The sequence below is a fragment of the Corythoichthys intestinalis genome, chromosome 11 (genome assembly GCF_030265065.1).
Source record: "Corythoichthys intestinalis isolate RoL2023-P3 chromosome 11, ASM3026506v1, whole genome shotgun sequence".
Taxonomy (NCBI): domain Eukaryota; kingdom Metazoa; phylum Chordata; class Actinopteri; order Syngnathiformes; family Syngnathidae; genus Corythoichthys; species Corythoichthys intestinalis.
In genome coordinates this window covers 33,240,652-33,263,917 of record NC_080405.1, presented here as the reverse complement: position 1 = coordinate 33,263,917, position 23,266 = coordinate 33,240,652, and positions in this window count along the sequence as shown.

The following is a 23,266-nucleotide window of genomic DNA, read 5'->3' as shown; positions in this document are numbered from 1 at the left end:
ATGAACGAATGTAAGTACATCCATATGAGTCAATGTAAAGTGCTACTTTTCGCCACTTTTATGGCCAAGATGGACCACACGTGCATGCAGCACGCACTCGCACCCCCTCACCTTTGTGTTCATTATACTGCGCGAGTATGTATGTGTGTCACGTGACTCAAAAGGGCCCCATGTTGCTCGTTGCCTGGGGCCCCCGGGGACCCTTGCTACGCCTCTGGTCAAACCGCGAGCGTAGTGACCGCATACCCAAGATTCATCAGTGCAGAAAGACAGCTGACACTGAAATTTGGACGTGCATAGCCGTCAATGGCAGAACTTTACTTGGGTGTCAGTTGAATGTCGATAAGCTGTAATGTCAAGTGCATCGTCAAAAAACACAGCCACACATGTTTTCTGCCATTTAAAATGAAAATACAATTTGGACGTGCATAGCTGTCAATGGCAGAGCCTTACTTGGGGTGCCAGTTGAATGTTGATAAGCTCTAATGTAAAGTGTACCGTCAAAAAACACAGCCACAGATGTTTTTCTGCCATTTAAAATGAAAAAAACAATTTGGACGTGCATAGCCGTCAATGGCAGAGCCTTACTTGGGGTTCCAGATGAATGCCGATAAGCTCTAATGTAAAGTGTACCGTCAAAAAACACAGCCACAGATGTTTTTCTGCCATTTAAAATGAAAAAACAATTTGGACGTGCATAGCCGTCAATGGCAGAGCCTTACTTGGGGTTCCAGATGAATGCCGATAAGCTCTAATGTAAAGTGTACCGTCAAAAAACACAGCCACAGATGTTTTTCTGCCATTTAAAATGAAAAAAACAATTTGGACGTGCATAGCCGTCAATGGCAGAGCCTTACTTGGGGTTCCAGTTGAATGCCGATATGCTCTAATATAAAGTGTACCGTCAAAAAACACAGCCACAGATGTTTTTCTGCCATTTAAAATGAAAAAAACAATTTGGACGTGCATAGCCGTCAATGGCAGAGCCTTACTTGGGGTTCCAGTTGAATGCCGATATGCTCTAATATAAAGTGTACGGTCAAAAAACACAGCCACAGATGCTTTTCTGCCGTTTAAAATGAAAATACAATTTGGACGTGCATAGCCGTCAATGGCAGAGCCTTACTTGGGGTTCCAGTTGAATGCCGATATGCTCTAATATAAAGTGTACGGTCAAAAAACACAGTCACAGATGCTTTTCTGCCATTTAAAATGAAAATACAATTTGGACGTGCATAGCCGTCAATGGCATGGACTTGTATGGCCTGCAAAACAGCCATATACCCCCCAAAATACCATATACCCCCCCACAAACCGAAATGCATTTTGCCACATACCCCAAATAAATGCCACATGGCAAAATCCATTTTGCCACATGGCAAAAAAAATTGCCACATGGCAAAAAAAATTGCCACATGGCAAAAAAAATTGCCACATGACAAAAACATTTTGCCACATGGCAAAAAAAAATGCCACATGGCAAAAAAAAATTGCCACATGGCAAAACATTTTTGCCACATGGCAAAAAAAATTGCCACATGGCAAAACCATTTTGCCACATGGCAAAAAAAAAATGCCACATGGCAAAACATTTTTGCCACATGGCAAATACCACTTTTGGTTCTCGCTGTCTCTCTAAATCTTTTAATAAAATTATCGGCTTGATATTATCAGTTATCGGTTGGAACGAGGAGGAAAATATCGGTTATCGGTATCGGCTGAAAAATGCATTATCGTGCATCACTAGTTCACAGTATTCTCTTTCCTCTCTGGGAACAATAATGACTGTTCCAGTAGTAGTAAAAAGATGGCACAACTATGATGAATGTCACCAGACTTTCCAATGAGTTCCAGTGAGCCCCCCAAAGCGCCTCAGCAAAACTGTATACCTAATAAGTTGTTAAAATACGTTAAATGTGTATAAGAGAGAAAAAAACTTACTTTGAACCTGAACAAATATTTGGACAGCATCCACGTCTTTTGGTAGCTCTTATTCAAAATTAACACATTCTTTCTGAGGCATTTATAAATCGAAAAATAAACACCCCATTTGCATTGTTGTTATTGCTAACATATATAATTTAATTGCAATGGAATGGCACCTCATCAAGAAAGCTGAAAGGAAAAAAGCTTTCAAAACAAGTGAAATTTTGTTCATTGTGAAACATCTGCAGAATTGTTTTTTTTTTCTACATTTTCTCGTGAATATTTACATGTTGTTGTTGCTAAGACGAACCCAATTGCATAATTTACTCTCGAAGGACCCAAGACACAGGAAAGACAGTTCAGCCTAATAGTAAACAGCAATTATTCATGTATCAGCCAAGGCAAGTTGAGAGTCATCGATCCAGACTTACTGTATTTTCCGTACTATAAGGCACACCTAAAAGCCTTCAATTTTCTCAAAAGCAGACAGTGCGCCTTCTAATGCAATGCACTTCATATATTGATCAATTTTGGTTAACCATGGCATGACATTCCCTTTAGTGCAGCACTATCTAGTGGATGTTTAACGCAACCCTAACCACGACTACTACGTCTACTACTGCGCCTTATAATGCAGTGCGCCCTAAATATGAAAATAGTTTTAATATAGGCCATTCATTGAAGGTGCGCCTTATACTCCCATGCATCTTATACCCCTTTCCCACTGGCCAAAAAACCCGTGTCAACCCACTAACAATCGGCTTTTGGTGGCAGTGGGAAAGGTGCAGCGACCCGCCTCGACCCGTGTCAATCAACCCGCCAAATGACCCGCATTAAAATCACCTTGGCATCATCATGCAGTGTGAAAGCAAAACCCCGGGTCAACAGTCAACACCCTAATCTACGTGGTGACGTAGGCTCTTACGTGGTGCGTCATAACAATGTGCCGGTCGCCTCCCAATTAACACGCCCCACAACCGTAGTTACGTCGATGCTAACAACAAAGCTAGTTGAAGAAGAAGAATTCACGTCGCCTACGTTGCCTCAGCACAAGCAGAGTATTGATCCTTTGCTGCATTTCGACCATTCGGAGGGCAGTAAAAAGCATGAAAACAGAGAACACAAACGGAAAGGAGTTGCTCTGCATTGTTTACTTCCTTGAACTGAATGAATTCGGTCGCACTTTTCGAAGCGCATCTTAGCGTGGTGACGTCACATAACCTTAGCACGGCTGAGGAGGGGTGGGAGGGTTAGATGGGGGAGGGGGGGAGACACGGCTTTTTTTTTTTTTTCAATGGGAAAGGTGCTAAATGCCAATTGCTAGTGGGTTGCATCCCACTAGTTTCAGTGGGAAAGGGGCATTATAGTGCAGAAAATACGAAAATTGAATTCATTATTACCATTGATCTTCAGAGTTCATTTCTCACCCATGGAATGTATCTATCTAAAAAAATGTACTTGCAAATATACAACATTTAAAAATTTTTTTTATTATTATTCTTTGAGAAGTAAACACTTCATAGAGTATTAACCCTTTAAGGTCTGGGCCTATTTTGTCTGATTTTGCATGCCTTTGAAGTTGCCTTTATATTTCAAAGAAAGAATTCTTTACGATGGCCTGGTTTGGTCCCTTTTTTTGTGACACCTTGAACTTCATGTCCAAACTGTTGTTTCATTCACTGACCAATTATAAATCATCATTTTGGGCCCAAAAAGACCAAAAATTCCAAAATCGTTTTGTCAAAATTTTTAATATTGATGTCCAATTGACAACCAAACATGCGTAACGAACCGTTTTGAAACTTTGTAATATTTATTCAACATGTTAGGATGAACATTCAACCAAAAAAAATTAGAATAAATAGTCTTATATTTGACAATTCAACATAAACAACAGGTATAGCCATAGGCGTTTTTTGCCTTTATACATGCTCTAGTCAAAACAGGTTATATACAGCAGACCGAACAGTGAAAAAATATATACCATCTAACACAAAAAGTGTTTAGAGGCCATCTCTTTATGAGTTTAGGTATTGCGGCCCATCACCTGATGAAAACTATGTACACACAATCAAGCTTCTTGAACACACATTTATATAGACAAATTGAGAAGACTGATTGTGGGGAAAAAATATATATACAACATTGGGAAAAAAAGTATTTTCAAAAATATTTACAATAAACAAGTTAAATTTTTTTCAGGCATGCCGCTCCGAAAAGCAGTTTCGTCCTGGAATTCGACACAGGGCGACATCACACAGCCCACACTTCCATGGGGTGTCGGTCCTCTTTCCACCCTTCCATTTTCATTTCACTTTACTTTCATTGTCACTATAAATGTACATGAAAAAAAGTCAGTATTTATGAAAATAATAAAATATAAAATAAAAATATATACAGCAAGAAATAATAATGCAAATCTATATGTATGACAATAGAAAGAATACCATAGCTGAATATGTGCTACATCCCTAATCTTCATATAGAAAGAAGATCATCACAATTATAAATTCCTGCCTTGGATACACACAGTGCACGTACGACTTTGATCTGATATGCACATTTTATTATTATATACACAAACACACACTTATATTGCATCAAAATTAACTTTGTCTTGCAATATCAAAAGAAACTTTCAAAAGAAATTTTTTCAGCATCAAAAAAAAAAAAGTGAGTTTGCTTACCTCTGCTCGTCGATGGCGTCACCCACATGTTCAAATCCGTCACTATCTTCACTCGAGGACTCTTCCGAAGAAGACGATGATGACGAATTTGGACTATCCTCTTCCTCAAGTTGATCAAAAAGCACAATTGCCTGCGCTAAATTTAGTTTTCCGTTCATTCTCAAAGTCACACAAAGTCGCTGCTCGAGCCACACGGCCGTCGCTCGCCCCCTCGCTGCTTCAGAACACTCCTCCCTCTCGTTCGGTGGAACCTCGCACGCCAGTTATATTTATTTAAAAAACGCATTTTGTGCTTCCACTGTGACTTCGAAAGGGTTCGTTTGATTTGTGTTTTTTTCATGGAGCTTCCGTTTTGAAAAAGGACAAGAAATGATGGAAATATAGACATAAAGAAATGATCCATGCAGCGTTTTAATGTTTTTTTGAGAGGACAATAAAACTATAAAACTTAAATGACAATATCTCACGTTTTAGTTGGTCGATTGACTTCAAATAATAACGAGAGTAAACCGCAACTTCCGCACTTTAAAACGAGACCAACCAACGGCATGTGGGTGACGTAATTAAAACGTGAGGGCGCTTCAAAGACGACGTGCGCTGAGGACGCGCCGGCGCGTCCTTCAACTCTCAAGGGTTAAACTAGTTGGGAGTGTGACGTGGTAGTTTCTTTCTTTCTAAATGAATTCATGAAATACTCAGATGGGTTGTTTGCACACAGCCTACAGTCAAAATTTGCCCAAAAGAAAATTGTATGCTTATAGTCATTTGAATTCACTGATACACTCACACATTTCATATTCCAAAATAGAATACAGTGATACCTCCACAGTGTATCACAAAAGTGAGTACACCCCTCGCATTTCTGCAGATATCTAAGTATATCTTTTCATGGGACAACACTGACAAAATGAAACTTTGACTCAATAAAAAAGTAGTCTGTGTGCAGCTCATATAATAGAGTTTATTTATTATCCCCTCAAAATAACTCAAAATATAGCCATTAATATCTAAACCCCTGCCAACAAAAGTGAGTACACCCCTATGAAAAAATGCACATCCCTAAATGTCGAAATTGAGCACTGCTTGTCATTTTCCCTCCAAAATGTCATGTGACTCGTTACAGGAGTGCTATCAGCATTGCTGCAGAGATTGAAGGTGGGGGGGTCAGCCTGTTAGTGCTCAGACCATACGCCGTACTCTACATCAAATTGGTTTGCATGGCTGTCACCCCAGGAGGAAGCCTCTTCTGAAGACGGTACTCAAGAAAGCCAGCAAACAGTTTGCGAAGACATGTCAACAAAGCACATGGATTACTGGAACCATGTCCTATGGTCTGATGAGACGGGGGGGGGGGGGGGGGGCTACTACTACTACGGGCTACTTTGCAGTCACGCAAGGGTGCAGATAAGGTTACAGACCTTTCTATGTCATTTGTTATCTTATGAATGTTTTTGTAAATTTGGTCCATTGTTGTTTAACTTTTGTATATTCTCACTTTTGCACTTTGTTACAGAACACTGCTTATTGGGAACGTCGTTAATAAAAACACTGAAAAACTGTCATACTGGTTTGGTTGCCATTCTTTGTGAGCAAGAGCCCCACAACATCCATTCTTCATTTCAATAGTAAGCCTCACCTTTTTCCTTTTTTCACCACCTGCACTTACATTCCTGGGCCAATGTTGATTTCTCTCACAAGAAAAACAAAGTTCGGCGCAGTCATAAATCTTCGCATTTCGAGCATGTCGTCGGACGTAGAAACAAATGACGAGTCAAATGTTTTATGTCGGATGTCGAAAAGATCGCGTGTCGAAGCGATTGAATGTCGAGTTACCACTGCATTATACTTTGAATTTAGTACCATTTTATTGTTTGCCATCGTATTCATAACAAAGATAATGGTAATTTGCTGAATTTTCAGTATTCATACTGGCTGATGCTTTCAAGTTGTCAGCTGATTTCAAAAGACCATCATGTGCTTGTATCATTCAAACCAACAGGGCAGGAAGAGTTGTGGCTGGGTAATTGAAGCCATGTCTTCCAGCCAGCTGGTCTTAAAAAGAAATCCCCAGCTGTGAATACCCATTTTGTCAACAGCACCTTCCTGCTGTCGGAACAAAGAAATGACCATCGCCTCTAATTTTGCCTTTTAACCTTCCTGCCCTGAACAAAAAACGCTAAAACTAAAATCAAACTGTCTGGGTCCTTTGAAGATGGTTTATTGACCACATCTAAAATAAACATGTATTTAACATTGCCACAAGCACACATATGCAGTACATGGCATGTGTTAACCAATTAGGTTTGTAGCTTTAATCTTCTTAATTTGGCGGTGATTTAAAATGCAGATCAAACAGCTCATAAAACCGGATGTCAAGTAATTTGTTTCAAATCGCATACACTGTAACAGGCCCATAAAATCTTCCCAATTATTTTGTTTAACAATTTCCAGCCACTTCAATTGAGTGTATTCAAAACACATGTTTTTGCTCAGAATCAATTTAATCAATTTAAAACCTATTAAATACTTACATAAATGTCCCAAAATTTACCTAACATATATGATAAGATATTCTTGAAGGAATTGCTTAACAAAATTGCCTTTTAAGTAGTATCCATGTGCATGCTCGATTTGCAATCTTGGTCTTTTGTGGAAAATAATTAGTTGTTGCTTAATAACAAACCGTGAAACACAGGGAAAACCTATGGAGTGATATCATTATAACAAGATTCACAAGAAGGCAAACTAAATGTTACTAGTTAGCAAGGTTTGGCGGATTCCGTTTATGTTGCCGGATGACATACAGTATCATTGCATCGCTGTGTGGACAGGAATATTTATTCTTATTTACAGTAGTATTTACAGCCCTGTATGCTCGTGCATGTCTTCGCGAGTTTTAAAATCTCCATGATTGACGTTAACCTGAATGTTGGCTGCATGTGAACGTAACTAGTGTCAAAGCATTTTGTGTAGTGTGTAGGGAAGTGTAATAAAAAGCGCAATACAACTGAAAGCCCATTAACAATTTTAGTCTTGTATTCCGGGAAGGGAACATTGCTAGACAATCTGGCCTTTGAAGATCAAGGACAGCACGCGTGTCACATGTAAATGCAGTAGATAAACAAAAATTAAAAACCAATCCATCCCATTTATAAATTCCTAAGTCAAGTACAAACACATTCTATACATAGCATACTTCATAGGCGGAGTTTGACTTTTGGGGAATGGGGGTCACAACATGTTGATGACCCCAAAACGCAGTGTTAGCGATAAAATTAACTTCCAAGAATATTTATAATAATGAGTTGACAATGAGCGTTTTTTTGTTTCCCATCATTCTTGAGAGGAATTGTAAATCAGGCTGCTTAGGCATTCATTTTCGCCAAGATCGTCATCCATTGAATTTGGTATGCCCGCCGGTGTCGTGCCAATGTAGTTACCCCAGTCAAAAATTGTATCCCCTGGAGGTACAGTGGGGAGAACAAGTATTTGATACACTGCCAATGGGTTTTCCCATTGACTGTGTATCAAATACTTGTTCTCCCCACATTAGATTTGTGTCTTTATTATTCAATAAAAAAAAAAAATTGCTTCAATAATTAAAAAAAAAAAGGTGCTTCAATCAAAATGTATATTTTCAAGCAAAAAAAGTTGCTTCAATAAAAAAAATGTGTTTGAATGCAAAATAAATTTGAAACAAAAAAAAAAGGAATGTATTAGCTATTTTTTTTTGCTTAATTTTCAATTTTTTTTCTTTTTTTTTTTTTTTGATTGAAGTAATGTCGATTTGTGTTTGGGCCACATTTTGGCTAGGACATTTTTCTCTTTATTATTCAATCAAAAAATAAGTTGCTTCAAAAAAATATCGATTTTCAAAAAGAAAAATCACTTCAATCAAAAAAAAAATTCAATCATAGAAAAAAGTTTTTGAATGCAAAAAAATATTTGAGATTGAAAAATTTGTATTTGAACACTTCATTTTTCATTGAAAAAGTTTTCTTTGATTGAAACAATCCTTTTTGTGTTTGGGCCATATTATGATTACGACATTTGTGTCTAAATCATTCAATCCCCCAAAAAGTTGCTTCAATCAAAAAAAATATTTTCAATCAAAGAAAAAAATCATTAAATTTTTTTCCCTCTAATATTAAAAAAAAAAAAAAATATATATATATATATATATATATATATATATATATATATATATATATATATATATATATATATATATATATATATATACAGTATATATATATATATACAGGGGTGCACATAAGTGGTCCGCATGCGCGCATGCGTACTGGACGTAGACAAACGCGCTGGCCCTCAACGGTTTCCATACGCTTTTGCGTACTGATGGCTGACCACTGTATTTGCGGCGGACACGAGAAAATAACTTCTCAAAATGTTGAAGAGGCAGGCCACACTGAGTAATTACTTCCGTGTTCCCCCACCCCCGTCAAAAGACAGACAGACGACAGAGACGTCACCGGAGCTACCGAAAAAAAGGACTTTTGCTGAAAAGTGGCTCCAGGAGGTACCATGGCTAGAAGCAAATGATGCTCGCACGGAAATGCGGTACAAAATGTGCCGTGAGAATCCCAATGTCGCCGATAAGAGCAGCGCATTTTTTCACATCAAATTTTGTTCCTCTTTTAACATTTGTTCTGTACTTTTCATATACAGTGGGGCAAATAAGCATTTAGTCAACCACCAATTGTGCAAGTTCTCCTACTTGAAAACATTAGAGATGCCTGTATTTGTTAACATGGGTAAACCTCAACCATGAGAGACAGAATGTGGAATAAAAACCGGATAATCACATTGTTTGATTTTCTAAGAATTTATTTCCAAATTAGAGTGGAAAAGAAGTATTTGGTCACCTACATACAAGCAAGATTTCTGGTTGTCAAAGAGGTCTAACTTCTTCTAACGAGGTCTAACGAGGCTCCACTCGTTACCAGTATTAATGGCACTTGTTTTAACTCAATATCGGTATAAAAGACACCTGTGCACAACCTCAGTCAGTCACACTCCAAACTCCACAACAGCCAAGACAAAGTGCTGTCGAAGAACACCAGAGACAAAATTGTAGACCTGCACCAGGCTGGGAAGACTGAATCTGCAAATAAATCTGCTTAAAACGCTTGGTGCAAAGAAATCAACTGTGGGAGCAATTATTAGAAAATGGAAGACATACAAGACCACTGATAATCTCCCTCAATCTGGGGCTCCATGCAAGATCTCACCCCATGGCGTCAAAATGATAACAAGAACGGTGGGCAAAAATCCCAGAACCACAAGGGGGGACCTAGTGAATGACCTACAAAGAGCTGGGACCACAGTATCAAAGGCTGCTATCAGTAACACAATGCGCCGCCAGGGACTCAAATTCTGCACTGCCAGACGTGTCCCCCCTGCTGAAGCCAGTACACGTCCAGGCCCGCTAGAGAGCATTTGGATGGTCCAGAAGTGGACTGGGAGAATGTGTTATGGTCAGATGAAACCAAAATAGAACTTTTTGGTAGAAACACAGGTTCTCGTGTTTTGGAGAAGAAAAAATACTGAATTGCAGCCGAAGAACACCATACCAACTGTGAAGCATGGGGCGGAAACATCATGCTTTGGGGCCGTTTTTCTGCAAAGGGACCAGGACGACTGATCTGTGTAAAGGAAAGAATGAATGGGGCCATGTATCGAGAGATTTTGAGTGAAAATCTCCTTCCATCAGGAAGGGCATTGAAGACGAGACGTGGCTGGGTCTTTCAGCATGACAGTGATCCCAAACACACAGCCAGGGCAACAAAGGAGTGGCTTTGTAAGAAGCATTTCAAGGTCCTGGAGTGGCATAGCCAGTCTCCAGATCTCAACCCCACAGAAAATCTGTGGAGGGAGTTGAAAGTCTGTGTTGCCCAATGACAGCCCCAAAACATCACTGCTCTAGAGGAGATCTGCATGGAGGAATGGGCCAAAATACCAGCAACAGTCTGTGAAAAGCTTGTGAATAGTTACAGAAAGCGTTTGGCCTCCGTTATTGCCAACAAAGGGTACATAACAAAGTATTGAGATGAACTTTTGGTATTGACCAAATACTCATTTTCCACCATGATTTGTAAATTAATTCTTTAAAAATCAAACAATGTGATTTTTTGTTTTTTTTTCCACATTCTGTCTCTCATGGTTGACATTTACCCATGTTGACAATTACAGGCCTCTCTAATATTTTCAAGTGAGAGAACTTGCACAATTGTTGACTAAATACTTATTTGCCCCACTGTATAACCTTTAAACTTGCTCTCCTTTTTATTTGCAATTAGGCACAGTTTGCACGGCCATAACAATTCTTTATCAATTTAATCACATTCTTTGAAAAACAACGACAACAACAACATAATCAATTAAACTCTATGATCTGATTGATTAAAACAGATGATAACATCATTATCATGTGTATGTGACAAGCACAAGCACCGATGATACTGTTTACTGGTAGTGAAAAATGGTAAACTAATCATTTCCTGATGAGTGCAGTCATGGACAACTTGCTTATGTGTGGTTGCGCAATGCATTACCATTGGTACTTGAAAACTCAGGACATTCTGTAACATGGCAAAACAAGTCTGAAATTTGGATGTTTTTATTTTTTTCCAGTAAAATACTGTGAACAGGGTTGAACTAATCGGTCAGCTATGTTGCGTCACTATCCCACTTTGACGTTTAGGGTCACCGGATATCTAAATATGTCAGGTTCTTTTTAAATCTTGTATTTCTGTCAGTAAATTTAAATTTGCATGACTAAAATGGTCGGTGGAACAGCAAAATGTCCAAACACTGGTTGTAGAGGTAAATAATGCTTATCCTTGCCAGCTTTAGCTATTAATTGTTGCTAATTTTACAATATTCATACTGGCGACACTACGGGACTGACGGTGAGGAATTTAGATGGTCAGGCTGTGAAAATCCACACAACAGATTACAACCTCCAGAGGGAAGCTGAAATATCGCTTTGATCTTGTAATGTAGCAACATTTGTCAAGAGAAAAAGAAATACGTGTCCAAAAGATTTCCTTAGTCTTGTTGAAGAATATACATGGGGCGAAAAAAGTAATAATTACTGATGGACTCTCTTGACGTTGTCGTCAACAGAAATTCCCGGAAAGCCTTTTGAAAGATAACAACATCCTTTGACAAATTGAGCTTATTACGATCAAAGGACCCGTTCAGGTATTATCCAGTCTCTGCCAAAAGACAGCAGGGATAGACTCCAGCTCACCAGTTACCCATAATAAGGACAAGCTGTATTGAAATTGGATGGGATCCTATAGCTATATAAATAGAATGACAAATCAGTAGAGGAAACACAATTCAAGTGTGAAGAGCAGCATGTAGCATTGTTGCATTTTTTTCTCATGCACAATTACATTTCCAAATATTCTGATCAAACTCTTTTAGTGTGACATTCAATGATGTCTAGCCAAACCTATTACACAACATTTGGACAATGAGGGTTTTGTTCAGTGACATGTTTAGGAATCATGTGGTGTGACGTTTGTTTAATGTCTGACTTTTTTTTTTTTTCTAACAGCAAGACAAACTTCTTTAAATACTCTACCTGACTTGTATTGCACGTTATTTCAGGTTATTTTCATAAGCATAGATGAGCCTAGTTCTTCATGGTTAATAACAATTAATAAAGTTTCATTACTGTGAGATTATTTTTTCATTTTATCCTTTTTTCTCCAATAAAACAAAGACAAAGAAAAAAAAATCCGGTGGTATGATGTACAGTTGTGGTCAAAAGTTTACATACACTTGTGAAGAACATAATGTCATGGCTTTCTTGAGTTTCCAGGTATTTCTACAACTCTGATTTTTCTCCGATAGAGTGATTGGAACAGATACTTCTTTGTCACAAAAAACATTCATGAAGTTTGGTTCTTTTATGACTTTATTATGGGTTAACAGAAAAAGTGATCAAATCTGCTGGGTCAAAAATATACATACAGCAACACGAATTAGCAATTTCTTGTGAGTGATTATTGACTTGAACAATCATTGACTTGAACAAGTCAGGAAAGTCACTTGGAGCCATTTCAAAGCAGCTGCAGGTCCCAAGAGCAACAGTGCAAACAATTGTTTGTAAGTATAAAGTGCATGGCACTGTTTTGTCACTGCTACGATCAGGAAGAAAACGCAAGCTATCACCTGCTGCTGAGAGACAATTGGTCAGGAGGGTGAAGATTCAACCGAGAATCACCAAAAAGTAGATCTGCCAAGAATTAGAAGCTGCTGGAACACAGGTGTCAGTGTCCACAGTCAAGCGTGTTTTGCATCTCCATGGACTGAGAGGCTGTCATGCAAGAAGGAAGCCCTTGCTCCAAAAGTGGCACCTTAAGGCTAGACTGAAGTTTGCTGCTGATCACATGGACAAAGATAAGACCTTCTGGAGGAAAGTTCTGTGGTCAGACAAAACAAAAATCGAGCTGTTTGGCCACAATGCCCAGCAATATGTTTGGAGGAGAAAAAGTGAGGCCTTTAACTCCAAGTACACCATGCCTACCGTCAAGCACGGTGGTGGTAGTATTATGCTGTGGGGCTGTTTTGCTGCCAATGGAACTGGTGCTTTACAGAGGGTAAATGGGATAATGAAGAAGGAGGATTACCTTCAAATTCTTCAAGATAACCTAACGTCATCAGCCCGAAGATTGGGTCTTGGGCGCAGTTGGGTGTTCCAACAGGACAATGACCCCAAACACACATTAAAAGTGGTAATGGAATAATTAAATCAGGCTAGAATTAAGGTTTTCGAATGGCCTTCCCAAAGTCCTGACTTAAACCCCATTGAGAACTTGTGGACAATGCTGAAGAAACAAGTCCATGTCAGAAAGCCATCAAATTTAACTGAACTGCACCAATTCTGTCAAGAGGAGTGGTCAAAGATTCAACCAGAAGCTTGCCAGAAGCTTGTGGATGGATACCAAAAGCGCCTAATTGAAGTAAAAATGGCCAAGGGACATGTTACCAAATATTAGCGCAGCTGTATGTATATTTTTGACCCAGCAGATTTGATCACTTTTTTCAGTTCACCCATAATAAAGTCATAAAAGAACCAAACTTCATTAATGTTTTTTGTGACAAAGAAGTATCTGTTCCAATCACTCTATCGGAAAAAAAATCAGAGTTGTAGAAATAACTGGAAACTCAAGAGAGCCATGACATGATGTTCTTCACAAGTGTATGTAAACTTTTGACCACAACTGTATATGATATATTTATGATATGTGTGCGCTAATTCAATTAGGAATGGACTATACTGTACTTATAATCCAATTTTTAGGAATTTATTGATTATTTTAAATAAAAGAGGGTAACATATGAACATTCATGTAATGTATATGAAGATAGAAATGATAAATGTGCATCAAAAAGCATACGTATACATACATTAGTTAAAAATAGACATTTTCAAGATCTTCGAAAATATCTTTTACTTTCTCATTTAAAAAAACGTTTTGGAAACCCATCCTGCTATATAATTAATAGCAAACAATTCAAGTAACATTTTTTAACAGTAACTTTATTATTGGTTCTAGTTCTTAAAGATGATTTCCCCACTCTTTGTCATTTCATAGTCGTTGGGTGAAAGGAGACATCGACTTGTATGAAAACGAGATGTCAGTCTTACTTCAGGGCTGTGTCATGCTTCTTAGACAGATACTCAACCATGTCCTTGGCACTGCGATGTTTTGTTTTTTTTTTCCCCAGAGTGCACGGCTCTTCTGAGGGAAGAAGCCAATCTCTCCATCACTCTCCCCTTTGCCGTGCTCAGAGCCATAGAAGCAATGTTGAGCCTTGCGGTGCAACATTTTCAAGTTATGAAATGCTGATTTCTTCTGATAGCAATAGAAATGATGAATAATAATATAAACAAAAACAAGACCCTCTATAATACACTCATGATGTCCGATAAACAAAACGTACCCTGTACTGAGTCGAAACAGCACCACTCTACATTGTCAGCCTTTTCACTCTCATTTTTGTGCTCATCTTTGACACGCCCTGTGTTTTACACTCGGTAATCGCCTTGTGGTCGTGTTTGATGCCAAACTCTTTGTGGGCCTCCCTGACCACACTTTCCTCCCTACATCTATAATAGCATACCTCAGCATCTCATATTTATGACTGGTCTGCCTCATTTCTCTACACCACTTTGTGGGTCTATGTGGCATGATGACTTCCTAAAAGTAATGCAGCCAATAATGTGAATGCGAATGTAAAATTTGATCTATCAATCTATCTAGCCTCGAAGCCTGGGACCTAGGCCTTATAATTTGAGCATCTAATGTATCTAATATATCTATATCATCCCCTAAAAAGTAATACAAAATGACAACACAAGTCGAAAAGATAATGGATAGGATGCCAGTCAGTTAGCGTGCTATGTCTGTGCTCGTATACGACTGTAACGAAGGTCCGTATTCTGGCCCACACCTACATTTCCGGTAACTTTTTGCGCGATGTAGCGTAAGCAGAATTAAAGACACACTGATTTTAACTAGGTATTATCGCGTACTTACTTTGTTCCGATCCAAAACTTCCATGTAGCATGTATAAAGACACGTGTAAAGACACAGTTCTGAATGGACACAACAGGGCTCTGTTTGTTTTTTATATCCTAAAAACGGTTATCTCGAATGGAGCCCGAGACAAAAATCACGGACAAAATTAGTGGTCGAGATTTTCTTTTTCAAATATTTTCTCGTAACAGTTTTTTTTTTTTTTTTTTTTTAACTCTTTCACTCTTTCACCGGTGCAACCCCCTTCGCTCCCGGCCGTTTTACTGGATTTTGATTGATTTTGCAAGGCCACAGAAAATTCTGTTCTATTGCTATATAAACATGGAACCCACGAAAAGAAAGATTAGACTCTCTTCTTTCAGGAGGAAAAAAGTTATTTCATATCTTTTTCCATTCTTTACAAATCAGCATTACAAATGAGCTTAGTTTGAGGAATTTTCCAATTTCTGATGAAAAAACAGAGAAATTGATTTTTTTGTAAAAGCATACATTTCAAACATAACTTTGACTTTAACACAGCTATTTATGCTTTTGTGACATCCCAAACATCTGAATAATGTTTTCTATCTATAAAATAACATAAACAACAAGACAAATAGAGCTTTTGATGGCAAAGTACCAATTTTTTTACACATAACTAAACTATTGAACTGAGAGATGACGCTGTTGTGGCCGCGACAGCCAGGATAAACTTTTCCCTTATCGCTGTAATATATTGATTGGTTGATCTATGTCATCCTAGATCGATTGGTTCGCCCTGGGAAGCACATCCTTGTTTGACATGTCATGTCTGGGTCTGCGGGGAATATATGTTTATGTTTGATGTATGCGGCGCAGTGCAAAGTAGTGAGATTGAAGACGTGTGCTACACGGTGTTCACCTACAACGGCTTGATCCTTCTAATATTTATAAGTGTCACAAATACACAACAATCTCCGCCTGTCTCATCAAGCTGGATTTTTTTTAGTCTTTCTTTTGTGGTGACCACTGCCTCGTGGCTGAGTTACATGGGGAACTTGTGTTCCTGGGGTGGAACTGGTTTGGCCGTGCGCATTTCCGGCTGAGTCGCGGGACACTGGAGGGTGTGGAGGACGCGAGCGGCAGAGCAGAGCGGCGTGGGCTCTGCTCAGCGAGCAGCATGGACTCAACGGCATCGTCCGCTGCACTGGTGACCCCAGTTGTTCTGCTCGGTCGTCCAGCGCCTATCATCCCGGGTGTCCTCCCGGTTGTTCTGCTCGGTTGTCCGCCGCTTGGCATCCTGGAAGTCCATTCGGTCGTCTTCCGCCGCCGCCCTGGCCGTGGGGCCTGGCCGTTCATTCCGTTGAATCGGGTTGGGGGTCTTACCAAAAGCACTACTGCCCTCCGGTGGCCAGTTTTATTGCTTTAAAATGGATTTTCAGCATTGTGCTTTGGAGCTAAGTTGCATCAGAACCTAGAGATGCCTCTTGTGAAAAAAAACAAAACGTAAAATACGTATAAATACGTCTTTGGGACACTGAAACAATGAAAAATAGAACGTATTTATACGTTTTTGGGAGCAAATGAGTTAATTTGTTGGATCCAAATGAAGCGATATTAGGTAAATATCCGTGACATATTTACAGACGCAATTTTTTTCATTGTGACATGATTTGTTTAAAAGTTTAAAAAACACGCGAGTGAATAACTTTAGAAAGTCGTTTTTCTTTTCTAAACTAAATAATAGACATCGATTAATGATTCTAAGCTAAAAATGATAAACATTTCAAATAATAAATAATTACTTACCTTCTTCTTATGGCTGGGTTGAAACAAAAGCGGCTGCACGGTGTCTGTAAACAGGGGTCTCGGGTAAAACAGACAAAATAAAAATATGTCGGGGACATATTGCGTGATGATACTGTGATGACAACATCTAGACAATTTGTTCTATCAAACACAACAAATCTTTTGTTTCAAAATACAGTCGTTTATTTCAAAGTTGGTTGCATTAGCAGAAACTGCTTTTTCAGCCTTGTGTATGTTTTCCACTAGATACTTGTTCCATTGATATCAATTGTGAATTAAGCCAGCAATCCATATTGAAACAATTAACTTTCTCCGTTTTCAATTGATGGTTATTATTTTCTCAACTAAAAGGAAGGCCAACTTTGACGATACCTCAAGTTTGTTTGAAATACTGCATTAACATGTCTCCCCGTAGACCCATAGCTCCAATTTAAATTTATTTTCTTAAGGTTATGTTGAGTAATATAGGACCTATTCAGATTCTTGTTTTGACTCATTTTTATCCTACACATCTAAAGTGGTGATTTGAGCAACATCTGTTAGTTTCTATGAATCTTGTGCCAGAGATTGCATTCTTTCGTTTTAATATCAATCATTCACTTTTGGGCTAACATATTGATTTAAAGTACCTGTTCAAGAAAAAGAATGATGGACTTCAACTGCAAATATTATGAGCAAATCTAAGTTTTTCAAACTATATTGTATTTGTTCATGAAATCTTAAATTTCTCCCTTATGAATGAGTATGTGAACGAGCTCAGCAAAATTCTTTTGTTGCCGTGCATAATTGTCAAACATGGGTTTTAATCCATGTAAAATAGATTTTTTTAGACACTTGCATAAGGATAAACCCATAAATTGAAGTCTTTATGTGTTGTTAAAGCTATTTTACTCGAGAATTATATAATAAGGTTTTTCGTTATTTATTGGGATTTTGAGTGGTATCAAAAAGCAGCTGATGAGGCTCTTTTGCTTTCCTTTTTTTAATTTCCAGTTGTAATTTCCTTCTCTGGCCAATACATCCACTTCATTCTTTAAAAATAAATAAATAAATACAGGTTATGAGGGAAACATAATTTGCTTAATAATATAGACAAGTTTCCTGAGCGAAACATGGGCGGCGCCATTTTTGGTCATTTCTGCTCCGAACTTGCGGTTTTCAGACAGAGAAACATGAAGTGCTGTTGAAGTGGGCAGTGTGTAAATGAGACTCTGTGACTTTCTGTGCTGTGCATGAACTCGTGGAAGCGCATATGTATATGCTTTGGAAGAGGAATGTTTTGACCAGCGTCCGGCTCAAAGTGCCTTAAATCAAAACCAGCTTCATACAATAAGTTAAGGATGTGCTTTAAACCTAAGGATCTACCTAAAAGATTGTATGTTTGTTCTTATCACTTCCTTGATCATTCGTTGACAAAATTATAACAACCTATGCAGTCTATGTTAAAGTGAGGTGTAGATTGATATGCCAGCCACTTAAGTGACTCAAATGAGGTGAAATTACAAATAATATTGCAGTTGCCGAATGCAGAAGGGCTGTCACAGATTTTGTTGTTACAAGGAAATAACACGAGTTATATAATTATAAACAAAAGCAGTATGTCATTCTTTTTTAATGCAGATATTGATCGCAATAAAACATTTGTTGTTTTATCCAAAACGATTAGTGCATGTGCAAAACAGGTCAATAAATCACAAGACATAAAATTATTAGAAAAATATTAACGAAGGTGGAGCATAATTCGAGCCTTCCAGCATCAAAATACTGTATAGAGCACGTAGTCTAGATATATGTCCTTCGGCAGACAGTAAGTGTTGTTGTGAGGCATATCAGATTGTCATCCCTTGCCTAACAGCGTTTTCCACCTGTATACAAACTGACAAAAAACTTGCATTTATGGGCTTACACAATTGTGCCATCCTACCTGTACTGATTAGCAACAGGCTAGCAGCAGATAGCATGTGTTGCAGCCACAGCAGTACTGTAATTGTAGTAAAAAATATGAAACATCATAATTACAATCATAAACGTAATAACAATGTCAAAGACAACAGGTCGTTTAATGCGCAAGATTTTAGCTCTAGCATTTTTTGAGCGCCGAACACGTGAAAATGCAGGGATAGGAAGAACATACCTTCCATAACACAGCGGCAACATGGCTACAGTAGGGCAAATAAGTATTTAGTCAACCACTAATTGTGCACTTTCTCCCACTTGAAAATATTACAGAGGCCTGTAATTGTCAACATGGGTAAACCTCAACCATGAGAGACAGAATGTGGGAAAAAAAAAACAAGAAAATCACATTGTTTGATAATTAAAGAATTTATTTGCAAATAATGGTGGAAAATAAGTATTTGGTCAATACCAAAAGTTCATCTCAATACTTTGTTATGTACCCTTTGTTGGCAATAACGGATACCAAACGTTTTCTGTAACTCTTCACAAGCTTTTCACACACTGTTGCTGGTATTTTGGCCCATTCCTCCATGCAGATCTCCTCTAGAGCAGTGATGTTTTGGGGCTATCGTTGGGAAACACGGACTTTCAACTCCCTCCACAGATTTCCTATGGGGTTGAGATCTGGAGACTGGCTAGGCCACTCCAGGACCTTGAAGCCACTCCTTTGTTGCCCTGGCTGTGTGTTTGGGATCGTTGTCATGCTGAAAGACCCCGCCACGTCTCATCTTCAATGCCCTTGCTAATGGAAGGAGATTTTCACTCAAAATCTCTCTATACATGGCCCCATTCATTCTTTCCTTTACACAGATCAGTCGTCCTGGTCCCTTTGCAGAAAAACAGCCCAAAGCATGATGTTTCCACCCCCATGCTTCACAGTGGGTATGGTGCGGTTGAGTATTCTTTTTCTTCCAAACACGAGAACCTGTGTTTCTACCAAAAATTTCTATTTTGGTTTCACCTGAGCATAACACATTCTCCCAGTCCTCTTCTGGATCATCCAAATGTTCTCTAGCGAAACGCAGACGGGCCTGGACGTGTACTGGCTTCAGCAGGGGGACACGTCTGGCCGTGCAGGATTTGAGTCCCTGGCGGTGCATTGTGTTACTCATAGTAGCCTTTGTTACTGTGTTCCCAGCTCTCTTTAGGTCGTTCACTAGGTCCCCCAATGTGGTTCTGGGATTTTTGCTCACCTTTCTTGTTATCATTTTGACGCCACGGGGTGAGATCTTGCATGGAGCCCCAGATCGAGGGAGATTATCAGTGGTCTTGTATGTCTTCCATTTTCTAATAATTGCTCCCACAATTGATTTCTTTACACCAAGCGAAGAGTGAATAGTTACAGAAAACGTTTGGCATCCGTTATTGCCAACAAAGGGTACATGACAAAGTATTGAGATGAACTTTTGGTATTGACCAAATACTTATTTTCCCCCATGATTTGCAAATAAATTATTTAAAAATCAAACAATGTGATTTTCTGTTTTTTTTTTTTCCACATTCTGTCTCTCATGGTTGAGGTTTACCCATGCTGACAATTACAGGCCTCTCTAATCTTTTCAAGTAGGAGAACTTGCACAATTGGTGGTTGACTAAATACTTATTTACCCCACTGTATATAAACACCCGGTCTTTGTGGTGGCACAGGCTTGGTTGCACATCTGTATTCATGAATATGTTGTCCTTCGATGTCGTGATGATGGCAGATGGATGAGGTATTTCCAAATTTTTATTTTTTTTGAGGGATTTTGATGAGTAATACCAATCAAGGTCTACTATTGTTTCGGATGGAGAAAGTGTAAAACGGAATTCGTGAGCAGAAATGCGGAAGTAAAGCAAAAGTACCTCAGAAACTTGTCTATACTGTACATACTTCTCTGGTATCCCTAATCTTGGATTTGAAGTTTTATTCTGTGCTAGTAAATTCCAAGAAGGCAGGTGTAGTGGAGACAAAGCCCCTCAGAGGAGCCACTGATGGCTATCAGACAGCCACTAAACGCCTGGGAAAAACCAAGTGTGAGTTTTTTTTTCATTTTTTTTTTTTCAATATCTTAGGAGCAGCCATGTCCCTTCAGACTCACTGTTTAGTTACCCCGCTAGCTGTTTACTACAACTAGTTTGTTTATAGACGAGTGACCTCAAATTCCCCTAATCGGTCGGTAGATGGACATTTTTAAATCCCTTATCCTTCTCAATTGTTTCTTTCTCTTTGGTTTTTAATGTTTCTTGGATAGTCCCTGCCAGAAGGAACGATGGCTCCATTCTTGGAATGTGGTTGGTGTTGCTGTTGTAGGTGAGCTTGATAAACAAATAAATGGATTTGTGTGCGAATATAGACCATTTTGTGCTTCAAACTATGGACAGCAGCATTTGTCACACCCGAGTCTGGATGCATATGCATCCCTTTCCATTTAATTTTTTTAATATAATTATGGTTGCGTGTGTAAAATTCAGGTAAAAATGCGCTGAATGTCTAAGCCTGTTTGTAAACTAATTTTCTTTTTCCACTTTGATTAGCAATGTTGCTCCAAAGCATGCAAATGCAATTCTAAAAAATAGTAGTTTTTGGGATGCCAAAGAAATATTATTTTCAAATATTATCCATTGCAAGTTTTACGAATAAATATTTTCAGGGTACATTCTTTGTGTTTTAATGAGTGATGGAGTAACCAGACTAACACTGCAACCATGGTGCTCATCTGTGCTTTCAAGCAGAAACAAACATCTTTTTGTGCCAACAGAGAAGGGAGTTGATCATGTGCGCGAATATAATCTGTTTATGAAGCACCAATACAGTGGCCTTCTATGTGCTCATGAGCAGGGTCAGTCCTATCAGTCAGATCTCAGGGTCATGTTATTAACTCTTAGATGCATAAACGGGGTCAAAAGTGACCACAGCATTTTCAATTGTTTCTGGTTGCAGTTTTGGATAATTTTTAATATTTGTATTATCCAATCTTCCATGTAGTCACCAAATAGGTTGGCTGTCATGAGGCCATGTGGACTTGTATATAATAATTATTCTTTAAGTAATTGTAACCTTTGTATTTTTGCACACTTTTCCATACTTAGAATCCAAAATGAAAACGAACCCAAGACAGATACACATTTACAGTTGATCCAGACAATAATCCTATGAGCTAGATAACATCACTGCATTTCATTAATGATATTTATAGTTGTGACAAACAAACGCTGATTCATTAGCGGGCCTGTGATGCCACTATTGACTGTGGACTGATATCTGCAGTGTGTGCCTGTGGACATGTGACACCCGTGTGCGTGTTTGTGCATGTGCAAATCATATTTACTACCATTGGTGAATAAAACTTTTCAGAATGAGGGGGATGATACAACTCAAGATATGATTTTCAAGCTTGAGAACGATTTTTTTAATGCACAGCCACCAGCAGATGGCAGCGATATTACATTTTAGATACTGTATTACATCTGCCTACTTCATGAGTCACATAAATTGTGTTTTACCTTCAGCAATGTTGTTTCGGGATGAAATCTTAATTAAAAAGGGATAAATTAACATATCTAATGTAAAAAAATAGAGGAAAACAAATCTTTCTTTTGCTGACTAAAATAAAAATGACCATCATCATCTCTGACCAGATTAGGAGAATTTTCTTTAAGTAGACAGCATAAAACTTATTCATTTTAGTTGGGGTGATTTTTACCACACTCATGGAAAAGTGTGGTAATGGCCTGTTATGCATCTAAGGGTAAAAAATCTGTTTCTAAACGCTTTTGTAAATATGGTCTGTGGAAGTGAGCAGATTCTTCTCCTTTGTTTACACTCATTGTTCACAGATAGAGAACAGAACTTCAAAAACCTTCATTGTTACAGACAGAGAGGTAAATTTTGGGGAACTTTTTGTAAGATGGACACTAAAGTCACTACTTTGCTCCTTGCAGAACACCCAAATATTTTATACCTGTTTGTATGCAGCACCGTCACCTAAGGTTTCTGTTTGTCCATGTTTTCTTTATCTTGTTTTGGCTTGATAGACGATAGCTGTCATATCAGAAAGTATGCTAATCAATTAATTTTGTCTTTAGACTTATATGAGATGTCATCTTGAACCCCCCCCCCCCCCCCCCCCCAAAAAAAAAAAAGATACAGTGCCCTCCATAATTATTGGCACCCCTAAAAAAGATGTTTTTTTTTTTAGCTTCTAATAATTTTTTTTTCATCTGACCAAAGCAAACGGTCCCAGTTGAAGCCTGGGACCATGTGTATTTTTGTGTGAGACCAAGATAGAGCTTTTTGGCAACAAACACTCTAAGTGGGTCTGGCGTGCCACGAAAGATGCGCCTGCTGAAAAGCACCTCATACCCACT